This window comes from Octopus bimaculoides, chromosome 18, assembly GCF_046866305.1.
Source record: "Octopus bimaculoides isolate indiv1 chromosome 18, ASM4686630v1, whole genome shotgun sequence".
NCBI classification, from domain to species: domain Eukaryota; kingdom Metazoa; phylum Mollusca; class Cephalopoda; order Octopoda; family Octopodidae; genus Octopus; species Octopus bimaculoides.
The window spans coordinates 48,185,091-48,197,590 of NC_142945.1; the positions used below are offsets into that span (position 1 = coordinate 48,185,091).

The 12,500-nt window shown below is 39.6% G+C and overlaps 1 protein-coding gene across 3 annotated transcripts in view; it reads right to left on the reverse strand.

Annotated features, from left to right (window-relative positions):
- Window positions 1–5,370, reverse strand: part of LOC106880090 (actin maturation protease) — a 27,704-nt gene extending 22,334 nt beyond the window's left edge. Inside the window, exons 1-2 of one of the 3 annotated variants that reach the window (XM_052974413.2) lie at window positions 5,140–5,370; window positions 4,092–4,145 (exon numbers count right to left, since the gene is read on the reverse strand). The gene's annotated coding sequence lies outside the window, so the exon portion shown is untranslated. Of the gene's footprint in view, window positions 1–4,091; window positions 4,146–4,675; window positions 5,095–5,139 lie in introns of those variants that run through there. The other 2 variants (XM_014929904.3, XM_014929905.3) reach the window with 2 other exon arrangements.
- Window positions 5,371–12,500: the final 7,130 nt, after the last annotated feature.

Below are 12,500 nucleotides of genomic sequence, written 5' to 3' on the forward strand. Positions count from 1 at the left end.
ATGATTTTATTTAACGTATTCCCCTCTCAGATCCATACACTTATTGAAGCAGTCCTTCAGTTTTTCTAAGCCCTGTAAAAAAACTCGGAAGATTGGGGCTCCAGCCAGGCCTTTTGTGATACCCTCAAAGCCAGGAACTTTTCAGCACCTCCTTTATAACACATTTTAGCAAATATATATATATATATATATATATATATATATATATATATATATATATATATTTGTTTTGCAAGATTTTTGATGTGAAATCATGTGTTGAAACAGATGTTGTTATACTTGGGGATGGTCATATTGTCAGTTTAGCCAGTGCGTGTGTTTTTTTGGCTAAACTGGCAATATGACCATCCCCAAGTACAACAACATATATATATATATAGCAATAAGAAAATGGAGGGGATTAATAGGTGGTATTCATCAACTTGCAGATATTGTATCATGTCAATTTACTTGTTTATTTGTTTACTAAAAGGACAATAGCAATATACAAACACATGTGACATATTATTTCATATCAGTAATTACAAAAAGTACATCTAGTGACAGAAAATGGGATAATATCTTACAGCTGTTTCAGTCCAGAGGTGACATACCTTATTCTATTTTTATCACTCCAGTAGACTGAAGTAATTAATAGATGAAATGGATGAAATAGAGGTACATGGATGATTCTTTAAGCCTCTTCAGAGATTTTAGAAAGTTCATAAGGTTAAGTTAAAAGTGTAAAAATATAAAAACCGTAAAAACTGTAAAAACTCACATATATATGCATACTTTAACATATACATAGATATACATAAATAAACATAAATACATATATGTACATTTAAATGTACATACATAAATGTCCGTACATGCACACAAATGAATCAATTATTATTGTTATTATTATTATTAGATGTATTATATTATACACACAGGCTCTTGTGTGGGTGGCACATAAAAGACACCATTTCGAGCGTGGCCGTTTTCGTGCGGGTGACACGTAAAAGCACCCACTACACTCTGAGTGGTTGGTGTTAGGAAGGGCATCCAGCTGTAGAAACTCTGCCAAATTAGATTGGAGCCTGGTGTTGCCATCCGGTTTCACCAGTCCTCAGTCAAATCGTCCAACCCATGCTAGCATGGAAAGTGGACGTTAAACGATGATGATGATGATGATGATATATATATATATATATATATATATATATGTACACACACACACAGACATACATATGAACACAGTAATGGTGGAGGTGGTGGTTTGTTGTCATGGGTGACGTATGTGGTAATGGTGATGGTAATGGTGACACAAAAATTGTTCCTGGCGCTGGTGGTGGCAATAAGACAGCATTGTCTCCATTGGAGAACCTTTGATCAGCACTGACTCGGGGCTAAACAACAACTACAACACTTGGAAGAACAAAGTCTCCTACTACCACCACCACCACCACTACTTGAACACTGACCACTTACTACCACAACCAGTGCTACTACTATCACCACCACCACTACCACTACTATCATTACTACTACTACTACCACCACCACCACCATCATTACTACTACTACTACAACTAGTACTACTACCACCACCACTACTACTAATACCACCACCACTACCACTATCATTACTACTACTACCACCACCACCACCACTATTACTACTACCACTACCACTATCATTACTACTACTACTACTACTACAACTAGTACTACGACCACCAATACTACTACTACTACTACTACCACCACCACTACCACTATCATTACTACTACTACAACTAGTACTACTACCACCAATACTACTACTACTACTACTACCACCACCACTACCACCACCACCACCACTATCACTACTACTACTACTACCACCACTACCACTATCCTTACTACTATTACTACTACAATGCGAATCTCTGCGAGATCACACAGTCTGCAAGAAATAGCAGCCAAATCTCACTCGAACCACATTCCTGCAGTCTCAGGAAAGAAGGCATTGGATAAAGGGGAGTGGGGAGCCTTGTGCTTTCTATGTTTGAGAAAACAACGGGATGGTCACCGCTGGAATGTCTTTCATAATAGGTCTGCCCTAAAGCTAAGCAACTACTAGTGCAATCATCTTCACCACAACCACCACAACCACTGCTGCTACTACTACAACTTCAACTACTATCAATACCACTACTCCTACTACTACAACTACTACTATCAGTACTACCACTACTACTACTACTACAACTATCGCTACTACTACTACTACAACTACCGCTACTACCACTACTACACCTATCGCTACTACTACTACTACAACTACCACTACTACAACTACTACTCCTACTACTACAACTACTACTACTACAACTACCACTACTACTACTACTATAACTACCACTACTACTACTACTACTACAACTACTATCAGTACTACCACTACTACTATCACTACTGCTACTATCACTATTACTACTACTACTACTACTATTACTACTATCAGTACTACCACTACAACTACTATAACTACCATCACCACCACCACCACTACTACTACTACTACTACAGTATCAAAGCAAGTGAATCTATGTCGTCACCATTTTTGTCTGCTAGAAATAGAAACCAAATCTTCCAAAGATTAAAATTTAACATCGTTAAAAATGTGACATGGGCGCAAGCATGGCTGAGTGGATTCACTCCGACTACGAGGCACCTTGAACATGTCTTCTACAATAGCTCCGGTCGAGTGAATTTGGGAAAAGGAAACTGTGTTGAATCCCGTCGTATTAATGTATGTGTCTGCGTGTTTCTCTCTCTCTCTCTCTCTCTCTCTCTCTCTCTCCTCTCACACACACACCACTTGACAACCGATGCTAGTTTGTTTATGTCCCCGTGATTTAACGGTTCGGTAAAAAGTGACAGGCAGAATAGGAAACAGACATTTAAAAAGTCCCGAGGCCGTCTGTTCGGCTATAAAAACATCCCTCAAGGCGGTGCCCCGGGCATGGACGCAGTCCAATGACTGAAGCAAGCTAAAGTTAAGCAACAAAAGGTAGAAAGATATCGTAATGTTAACTACACACTGTTCGCAAAAGTCGGGTTGGCCGCGGACGGAACGCTTTTTATCATAGACCTTCAGGATGAAGGCTGAACCTAGGGGTATAACCAATGATTTCTGACGTACGGTACAAGTTCTTAAGTTTTGTCGGAAGTGGGATGAGAGAAGAACGCAATCAAAGAGTCTTCAGTACTTTACTGGTAGTTCATCGGTTCCTGGAACGATGAAAGTTAAAGCAAACTCGGGTAGGATTTGAACTCCCGATCTATAGAACACTGCCGGCACTCTATCGGCAAGTTATAAAATCTTTAAGTTAAAACAAAACGTGTACTATAGAGGGAAACTGTTTTGTTATATATACATACGCATACATATATATATATGCTCACATACCAGCCTACGTATAGACATACATACACACACAAACATATATTTATTCATACACACATATATGTATGTGCGATTGAGTAAATGTATGTATATATGTATGCGTATATACATGTATATATGCGTGTATGTGTATGCATTCGCATTGTCCTCTCTCAAACGTTGCACTTGCGCCCAATCTGGGGCACCTCTCTCAAGAGTTTTATCGAAATCTTTCATCGAACCATCAAGTTTAGAGGCATAAAGATACACAACATAAAATACGGAAAATATACACACACACACACGCACACTCACGCACATATGTACTGTGAGCTGCTAATATTTTTCCACATGCAAAAGGAAGGCGGTGCCCCAGCATGACCGCAGTCCAATAACTGAGACAACTAAAAGATTTAAAATCTGAGTAGAACAGACCAAGGAGGTGCGTCTACGTAGTTAGTAGTTGCACGATTGCTAGAAACAGCAGCCAAACGGCGACCTGCTGTCAGAAAGAAAATGGAATGACACTTCGTATAACGTAGTCCTACACGACTGTATACAAAAAGTACGTGATAATCACAGCTGTAGTAAGCCTTAGATCAGGCCTGACCTAGGGTTAAACAACACCAGTAACACTAATAACAAAATGTTTAACCATAGAACGTGTGAAATCTGTAGTTCTACTTACATTTGGTATGGCGAGGCATTGTTTGGTCAGCACGTCCAAAATACTTTAAAAAACCTAAAAGATAAGCAAAGAAACAATAGTCAACAGTATACATACATACGGTACATATATATATATATAATTAAGGTGGCTATTCGCAGTTTAAAGAGCGAAAGGCACAAGTTCAATCGTCACTTTAGTGACTAACGATGTTAGTGAGCACCAGCATTGCTAGAAATAAGAGTCAAATCAACTCTTAGCCACGGGGCAAAGCGCTTATCTGTATATATTGTAACTGTGTAAATAAATGTATACAGTTTATATATACTGGAGCGAGTGTATAGTGAGTGAGGAGAACCAGCACATGTGTGTAGATGTTGACATTAAAAGAATTATTTACAGCATTCATAATTCAAAGTAAACGACCAACACATGTATATGTATGTATGTATTATGTATGTATGTGTATGTATGTATGTGCGTGTGTATGTGTGTGTGTGTGCAATGTGTATATGTTTGAGTTAGTTTACTACATCATCGGAGATGAGTCAACGAGGGCACCGCTCTCTGGTCGCACGGTTTACTAGAAATAACAGCTAACTCACCCTCAAATTAAGCTCCATAATCTCAAGAAAGAGACGAGACGTTGGATATTGCAGTCGTTGATGTCCCGAAAGAAAGAGACCGGATTGGCATAGTTGGAACGGCTTTTGATCATACGCCTGTCTTGGATCACGACCAACCTAGGGCGAGATGACAACTCTGCACGCGCGCGCGCGTGCGTGTGTATAATTGTCAAAATATGTTTATGTAAATTAAGACATTAATGTGTGTGCGTGTGTATTTGTGTGTGTGTGTCTGTATTGTTCTTAAGTGATGAACATGTGAGATGATTTCGTGTTCTTTTACAAACGAACGAAAGAAGGTCGTGAGACTAAAAGTTGGTCAAACGGAAAGAACGGAATGATAAGACAAACAAAAGCAATGAGTAAAGAGGCGAAAGGAAGGAAGGAAGGAGAAAAGAAAAGAGAACAAGGAAAAGAAAGAAGAGTAGAGAGAGCGAACTCACAGCATGGATGATCACAGAACGACCGGCGAAAACTGTTTAAAGTGGCTATAGAAAGAGAGGAGAAGGAGGAGGGAGGATTAGAAGGAATGTAAAGAGAGGAAGTGAAAGAGAGAGAAAGGAAGGCGTAAACAACAACATGGGAGGAGGAGGAGGAGGATTAAATTGACTGAAGAAGTGGGGGAGAAGAAAAAGTGTAATAACTATAATAAGAGGGGAAGGAAGAGGAGGTAAAACAAAGTGAATTAGGAGCTTGAAGCCAACCAAGAATGTAGGAGGAGATGAAGTGAAAGAGTGAAAGAAGGAAACAAAATAGATAGAAAGATAAATATGAAGAAGAAGAGAAAAAGAAGAAAGAGATTGAGTGGACTGAGAGGGATGTAGAGAGAGAAAGTGCAAAAGTGTGTGAGGAGAGAAGGGGAGGAAATTAAGAAATGAGAAAATAATTGGAGGCAGAAGGGGAGAGAGTAAAATAGTAAGTGGAAAAGCATGAATGAAATTGGCTGTGAGTAATAGGAAGAGGGAAGAACTAAGACTGGAGGAAAATGTGGGAGGGAGAGGGAGATAAGAGATAAGTGGGAGAGGAAGGCAGGATGATAAGGGAGTCGGGTAAGAAGGAAGTGGAAGATAAAGAATGCAGAAGGAAGTATAAAGAAATTGGAGACGGGGAAAGGGGGTGAAGTGAGAGGTGTAGATAAAAGGAAAGAAATAGAGGAGTGAGTGATTATAGGAAGGGGAGGAGAAGAAGAAAAGAGAGATTAGAGCAGAAAGTGAGGGAAAAGAGAGAGAAAGAGAGAGAGAGAAGTGGTAGAGGAAGAGGTAGAGATTTAAGGAGTAAAGAAATTATGAGAGGGTGAGAAAGAAAAGGTGGTGTTAGGTGGAGAGTGACGAAGGGGAGGATTGACGGACAAGATAGGTAGATAGCTAGTAATAGATACGTCTGCCTTCCGGCTACAAGGTGGATTGATGGCTCTTTTGGGGGTCTACCTTAATAAGGGCAGGAGGGATTTTCATTAGAAATACAAGGTGCTATTCTTCGGGTCGGATCCGTTTTAGTAGGAGCTAGGTACACTCGCTCCTCACCCGAAATTTAGGGGTCGGAACAAACCTGTCATTTAACACACATATACACATACATACATATAGGCATACACATATATATATTTTTTTTCTCAGGATTAAATAAAAAGACAACAAACGGAAAATATGACATGTATTCTTTTACTTGTGTCAGTCGTTTCACTGTGGCCATGCTGGGGCACCGCATTGAAGAATTTTTAGTCCAATGAATCGACTCCAGTACATTTTTTTAAAAATAATTTTAATAATTTTTTTTATTTGCCAGGTGCTTGTTCTATCGGTTTCTTTTGCGGAATCGCTATATTTCGCGGAAGGAAACACACCAACCCCGGCTGTCGTGTGTGTGTGTGTAGGATAAGTGAGTTTTTTTCAGTTTCCATCTACCAAATCCACTCGCATGGCTTTGGTCGGCCCAAGGCTACAGTAGAAGCCACTTGCCCAAGGTGCCATGCAGTGGGACTGAACGCAGAAGCATGTAGTGAAAAACAAGCTTCATATCACACAGCTAACACGAGGATTGCAGCGGCAATGCTGTAGCAATTCCGTCTAATCCACGGCCCTAGTCTAGAATGCTTAATTTCATCGACCCCGGAAAGATAAATAGGCTAAGATGGCTACAGCTGGATTTGAACGTGAGACAGCAAAGAACCAGATTAAATACCGCAAGGTATTCGGTCCGACGTTTAAACAATTCTGTAAAATCGCCCGCCTTGCTGCTAATTATGTAATTAACAGGGATTGTTAATAAGCAAACTTCTCTCAACACACACAGATTTATGTACATAACAGCATACATGCATACAACCACATAAACGCACGCACACACGCACATCTCAGATAAGGCCTGCCTCCTCTCCTCCTCCTCTTAATATGTCTTCCCTTTCAGACCTTCGTCCTCCTCCTACCACGTCTCATCGTATGACACTTGCTCCCATCTTCCATGCGTTACTTCCTCTTTCTCCCTTTCTTCCTCTGTTTATCTTTCAACTCTTAACCTTTTTTCCTTTCTTGTCTGATTGTCTGTCGGTCTTTTGATCACTGCTTGCTTCTCTAACGAATGAGTAAGACTACCTGTTAATCTATCTATCAGTCTATCCAGCTGTCTGTCTATTTATTGATTGTCCATCCATCTATCTATCAATCTCTATCTATCTATCAGTCTCTATCTATCTATCTATCTGTCTCTATCTATCTATCTATCTGTCTCTATCTATCTATCTATCTATCTATCTATCTATCAATGACTGTGTATAATTATGTATACGTGTTATACGTGTGTGTGTCTCGGCGTATGTGTCTCTAACCAATCGCAACTCAGTGAACCAACTTTTATATTTTATATTTGCCAACTTTTAAAGATTTCAAGATTTCCTGTTTGCTGAGAGCAAACGTGGAAAGAACTGACAACTGTGTATGATGTATACGCGCGCACACACACACACACACAGACACACACGTGCGCGCATAGACTTTTGTATATACATATAGTGGGCGCACTTGTGTTCCGTATTCTATTCCAGCAATGCTGTCCTAACTTTATACCGAGTCAAAGCATATTTATCAAACGTAGACATTTATATGTATATTTTTGTTGCCTTCACAGTGTTTACCGTTTTACAAAATTAGATTAGAAAATTGGACAAAGCAGAGAACACGACTGAAAAGATTTTTAAAAAAACGAAAAAAAGAGAAAAAATAAAAAAATAAAACAGTTCCCTACCTTGGGTTGAAAAGTTGGGAAAACTCCCTAATGGCTATTGAGACATGCCAGTACGTTTACACGCTTGCAGCATTATATATATATATATATATATATATATATATATATATATATATATATACTCTTTACTCTTTTACTTGTTTCAGTCATTTGACTGCGGCCATGCTGGAGCATCGCCTTTAGTCGAGCAAATCGACCCCAGGACTTATTCTTTGTAAGCCTTGTACTTATTCTATCGGTCTCTCTGCCAAACCGCTAAGTTACGGGGACGTAAGTACACCAGCATCGGTTGTCAAGCGATGTTGGGGAGGGGGGACAAACACACACACACATATGTATACATATACATATATACGACGGGCTTCTTTCAGTTTCTGTCTACCAAATCCACTCACAAGGCTTTGGTCAGCCCAAGGCTACAGTAGAAGATACTTGCCCAAGGTGCCACACAGTGGGACTGAACCCGGAACCATGTGGTTGGTAAACAAGCTACTTACCACACAGGCACTCCTGCGCCTATAGCTACTCACCACAGTCTCCTCATACATACATACATACATACGGTGCCATTTGAAACGCATTGTGACGCAGAAGTAACATCTGCTGCAAAGGAAAGAGGCCAGTAATTGTCTTGTGACTATGAAATCAACAGCCTAATTAGGATTGCTAATGAAATTGATAAGCAATATGAAATATGAGCTGATACAAATCTCTCTCTCTCTCTCTCTCTCTCTCTCTCTCTCTTTCCCTGGGGAGCATTGGTAAATTCTATTTATCAAAACGAAGTTTTTAAAAATGGACCAGTTCATTGTGAAAGTAGAGCATGGATACTTGACATGAAAAACTCAAACCATAAAAGGAACAAACCATATCAAAAGCTTGGAATGGAATATCGAATAGTTTAAGACATCCCACTTTGAAGACTACATCCATACACTTCGAGAATATGAGTTCCCCACCAGCGTCTGTAGTGTAAAAGGCAGACGACAAATGTAGGCTGTGCAAAGCCAAGGCAGAAGACACCAATCATATGATTGTCAACTGTGAGAGAATGTCTTCCAGATATTATCTTTCTGTGACGTATGATGCAATGACCAGAAGAATCTGGAGCAAGTTAAGAAAAAAAAGGAAATGCCAGCAGACGAATTTGATTGTATTGAGACCGATGAGTCAAAAGAATATTAGTGAAACTTGTAAATTAAAACAGCTACCAATTACAGAATCGTCAGTTGGACCCTCTACTCTCCAAAAGATGAAGATTGAGGTCTTATGGTTCGTGTAGTACACCAGTCTCAGCCAAAAAGTCTTGAGGGTTCGAGGCTCTACCATTAACCACAATGGTATACTAAAAATAATTCATCATAGCTTCCTCCGCTGAATCGTGTGCGTGGGACCTTCTCTTGGCGCGGGGTCCAGTTTAAACAAATATGTCTAATTGGCTAAAAACCGGCCGTGTGTTGAAATGGGTAACGACAGGGTGGCCTGGAATACGCAGTGAAATACTTCAAATGTTACTGCCGAAAGAAATCGTCAAGACATCGGCCTGTTTCTCCAATGTAAAGAGTACTATAAAGTTTATATATGATACAGTGTGTATACGTATGCGCGTGATTATTCCGTTTTATTTCAAGATTTCTTGCCAATAGAGAAAGAACCGGCTTCTAGCCTAGATCCAAGGCTCCTTCATTGGAATTTCAGCAACATCAACAGGGTGTTTTTGCATGTATGTGTCTACGTGTGCCGTATTTGGAGTCAGTGTATGTGCAGATTTGTATGTATGTATGTATGTATGGATGGATGGATGGATACGTTTTTGCATAGTAAACGATCCGGTGGAGTTCTCGCTACAAGAGTAGAGTGAAATATATATTTAAAGCGATTCAGTGACCTGTTAGTCTGTACTAAATAAAGTACGTGCGTGTGTGTGTGTGTGTATGCGCGCACACAGATAGATAGATAGGTAGATGGATGGATAAACAAACAGACAGACAAAGAGGTAAACAGACAGATAGATGGATAAACAGACAGACAGATAATGAGGTAGATAGATAGATGGATGGATAGATAGATAGATAGATAGATAGATAGATAGATAGATAGATAGATAAAAAGTGAAGAGGTGGATAATCTTTATTTACTCTGAAAATTAGGAGTACTAATTACACCACTTATGTTTAATGCTTGCTAATTATCTAATTATTGCTAATTGAACGTTATGCAGACACACAAGCCCACACATATCCCGGTTAAATGAATGATTTCTTCATTCGAGGAAAAAATGCGGCTTGTAGTGTTTATATATTTAATGGAAAGGACTCTCTTTAACAAAACTATAAGCCTTTGGGTAAAGTAATACATAGGAGTCATCTTCGTTTATAACCTTCTTCTTCTTCTTCAGTTTGATAGATAGATAGATAGATAGATAGATAGATAGGCATGTAGTCAGACAGACACATACATACATACATGATGGCCGTCCACTCGTGACCGAGGAAGACCATTGGTGATCTTTAGGAACATTGTGCGCTCTAGGACTAATTTATATATTGCATTTGCGGTTCCGTTGGTGGATAATGGGCCCTGCTCTTGACAAGCATACACGACTGTAAACATTGCAAGCCAAACTTTCTCCAGTCCCAACGCTTTCAAGCAGCAGCCTTTCGAGCAGCACGCTTAAATTCTTCATGCAAAATATTTGCTCTTTCGGTGTCGACTCCCTCCTTAACCTGCTTCCAATACATACATACATACATACATACATGCAAACGCGCATGCGTATACAGTTCATGGATTCCTTACAACGTGGCCAGAAGTGTGAACTATTATTTCTTATTTCAATATTGCCCACAAGGGGCTAAACACAGAGGGGGACAAACAAGGGATTAAGTCGATTACATCGACCCCAGTGCGTAACTGGTACTTAATTTATCGACCCTGAAAGGATGAAAGGCAAAGTCGACCTCGGCGGAATTTGAACTCAGAACGTATCTCAATAATTTATCCAAAATAAAACTACTCACCATTTTATATAATCTTTTATTTCCTCGTAGTTCACCAGTGGAGTGCTGGGTTCGAAATTCACCTCGGGCCTCAGGAAAAACTGCTGCCATTACCTATTCCAACTCTATTTTCGGTGGGATCCTACCTATTCTAATCCACGTTGGACGTCTACCCAACTTATTGGGAAAGAGCATCCAATTTCCTTCAGTTAACGTCTTATTGGCGCATTTCTTTGCTGCCTCCTCCGATACAAATGTGATCTCTACAGACGCGTATGTCTTGTCTCTTATAAAAAAAAAACGACACAACTTCTTGCAATTCCTTCAAACACTCCTCCACCTCCTCCTTCGTTGCACTCCCTATTCTTCTATTTTTCCTTGAAAATGATTTATACTCCACGACTCCAATTTCCATTTTCGTCTTTTCCTCCTCTGATGGGGTCAACTTTACGTTTGGCCCCTCCTTCTTTATCATTTCTTTATATTTTCCAACCTTCTCAGCCATGTCTTCATTCCAATGTATTTCATATTGCTTCAGCAGGCCTGGGACGACGGCAGCTCGACTCCCCGTCGCTGCTGCATACGTCTTCATTTTCTCCATCTCAGCAACGACCACCAAATAATAGTGGCGTTATAGTAATAACACGTCCGACCAGTAAACTCAGAGACGAAATATCGATTTCTTTATTAGGCATAAAGCCCCAAAACACAAATGGGGACACCACAAGGACAGACAAGACCACAGTAGGGACAAAAAACATAAAACGAATGTAAATGAAATGAAAGTTATATAAAAATGAAAATGGACGCATGAGCCCCACTCCCATGCAGTACCATTTGAACCGTTATATGTACTATTTACAATTGTTCTTTATTTTTTCCTTTAATTTCATACTTTTTTTTTTGTCTTTAGTAGAACTTCAATAGTGGTTCGATATCTCTTAGATCCACCACTGGTGGCAACTCTTTAAACTTATATATTTCTTTATTGCCCACAAGGGGCTAAACATAGAAGGGACAAACAAAGACTGACAAAGGGATTAAGTCAATTACATCAACCCCAGTGCGTAACTGGTTCTTATTTAATCAACCCCGAAAGGACGAAAGGCAAAGTCGACCTCAGCGGAATTTGAACTCAGAACGTAAAGACAGACGAAATACCGCAAAGCATTTCGCCCGGAGTGCTAACGTTTCTGCCAGCTCGCCGCAATAGTTTGAACGATTCTTTCTCCAGGAAGGACGGTTGTGCTTGTTGCTAAGCTCTACATATATCATTAAGAAGATGAGAAGCCGTGTGCAATGTTTCTTTTCTGTTGCACATGCCCGTTTTAACTCTAGCTTTGTTTATTTTTTACTCCGCAGAGACTAGGGTTGAAACATCTGGCCATATTGTACAAGACAAAAATACGGTGAATACACTTATTCTGCTTGTTTCACCTGAAATTATTATTATAATTATTTATTTATTAGTTTGAGGATTACTGGATTACTCTCTCTCCCTATATATACACATATATATATATATTCTCATACATATGCCTATATAGGTACACACACACATCCAC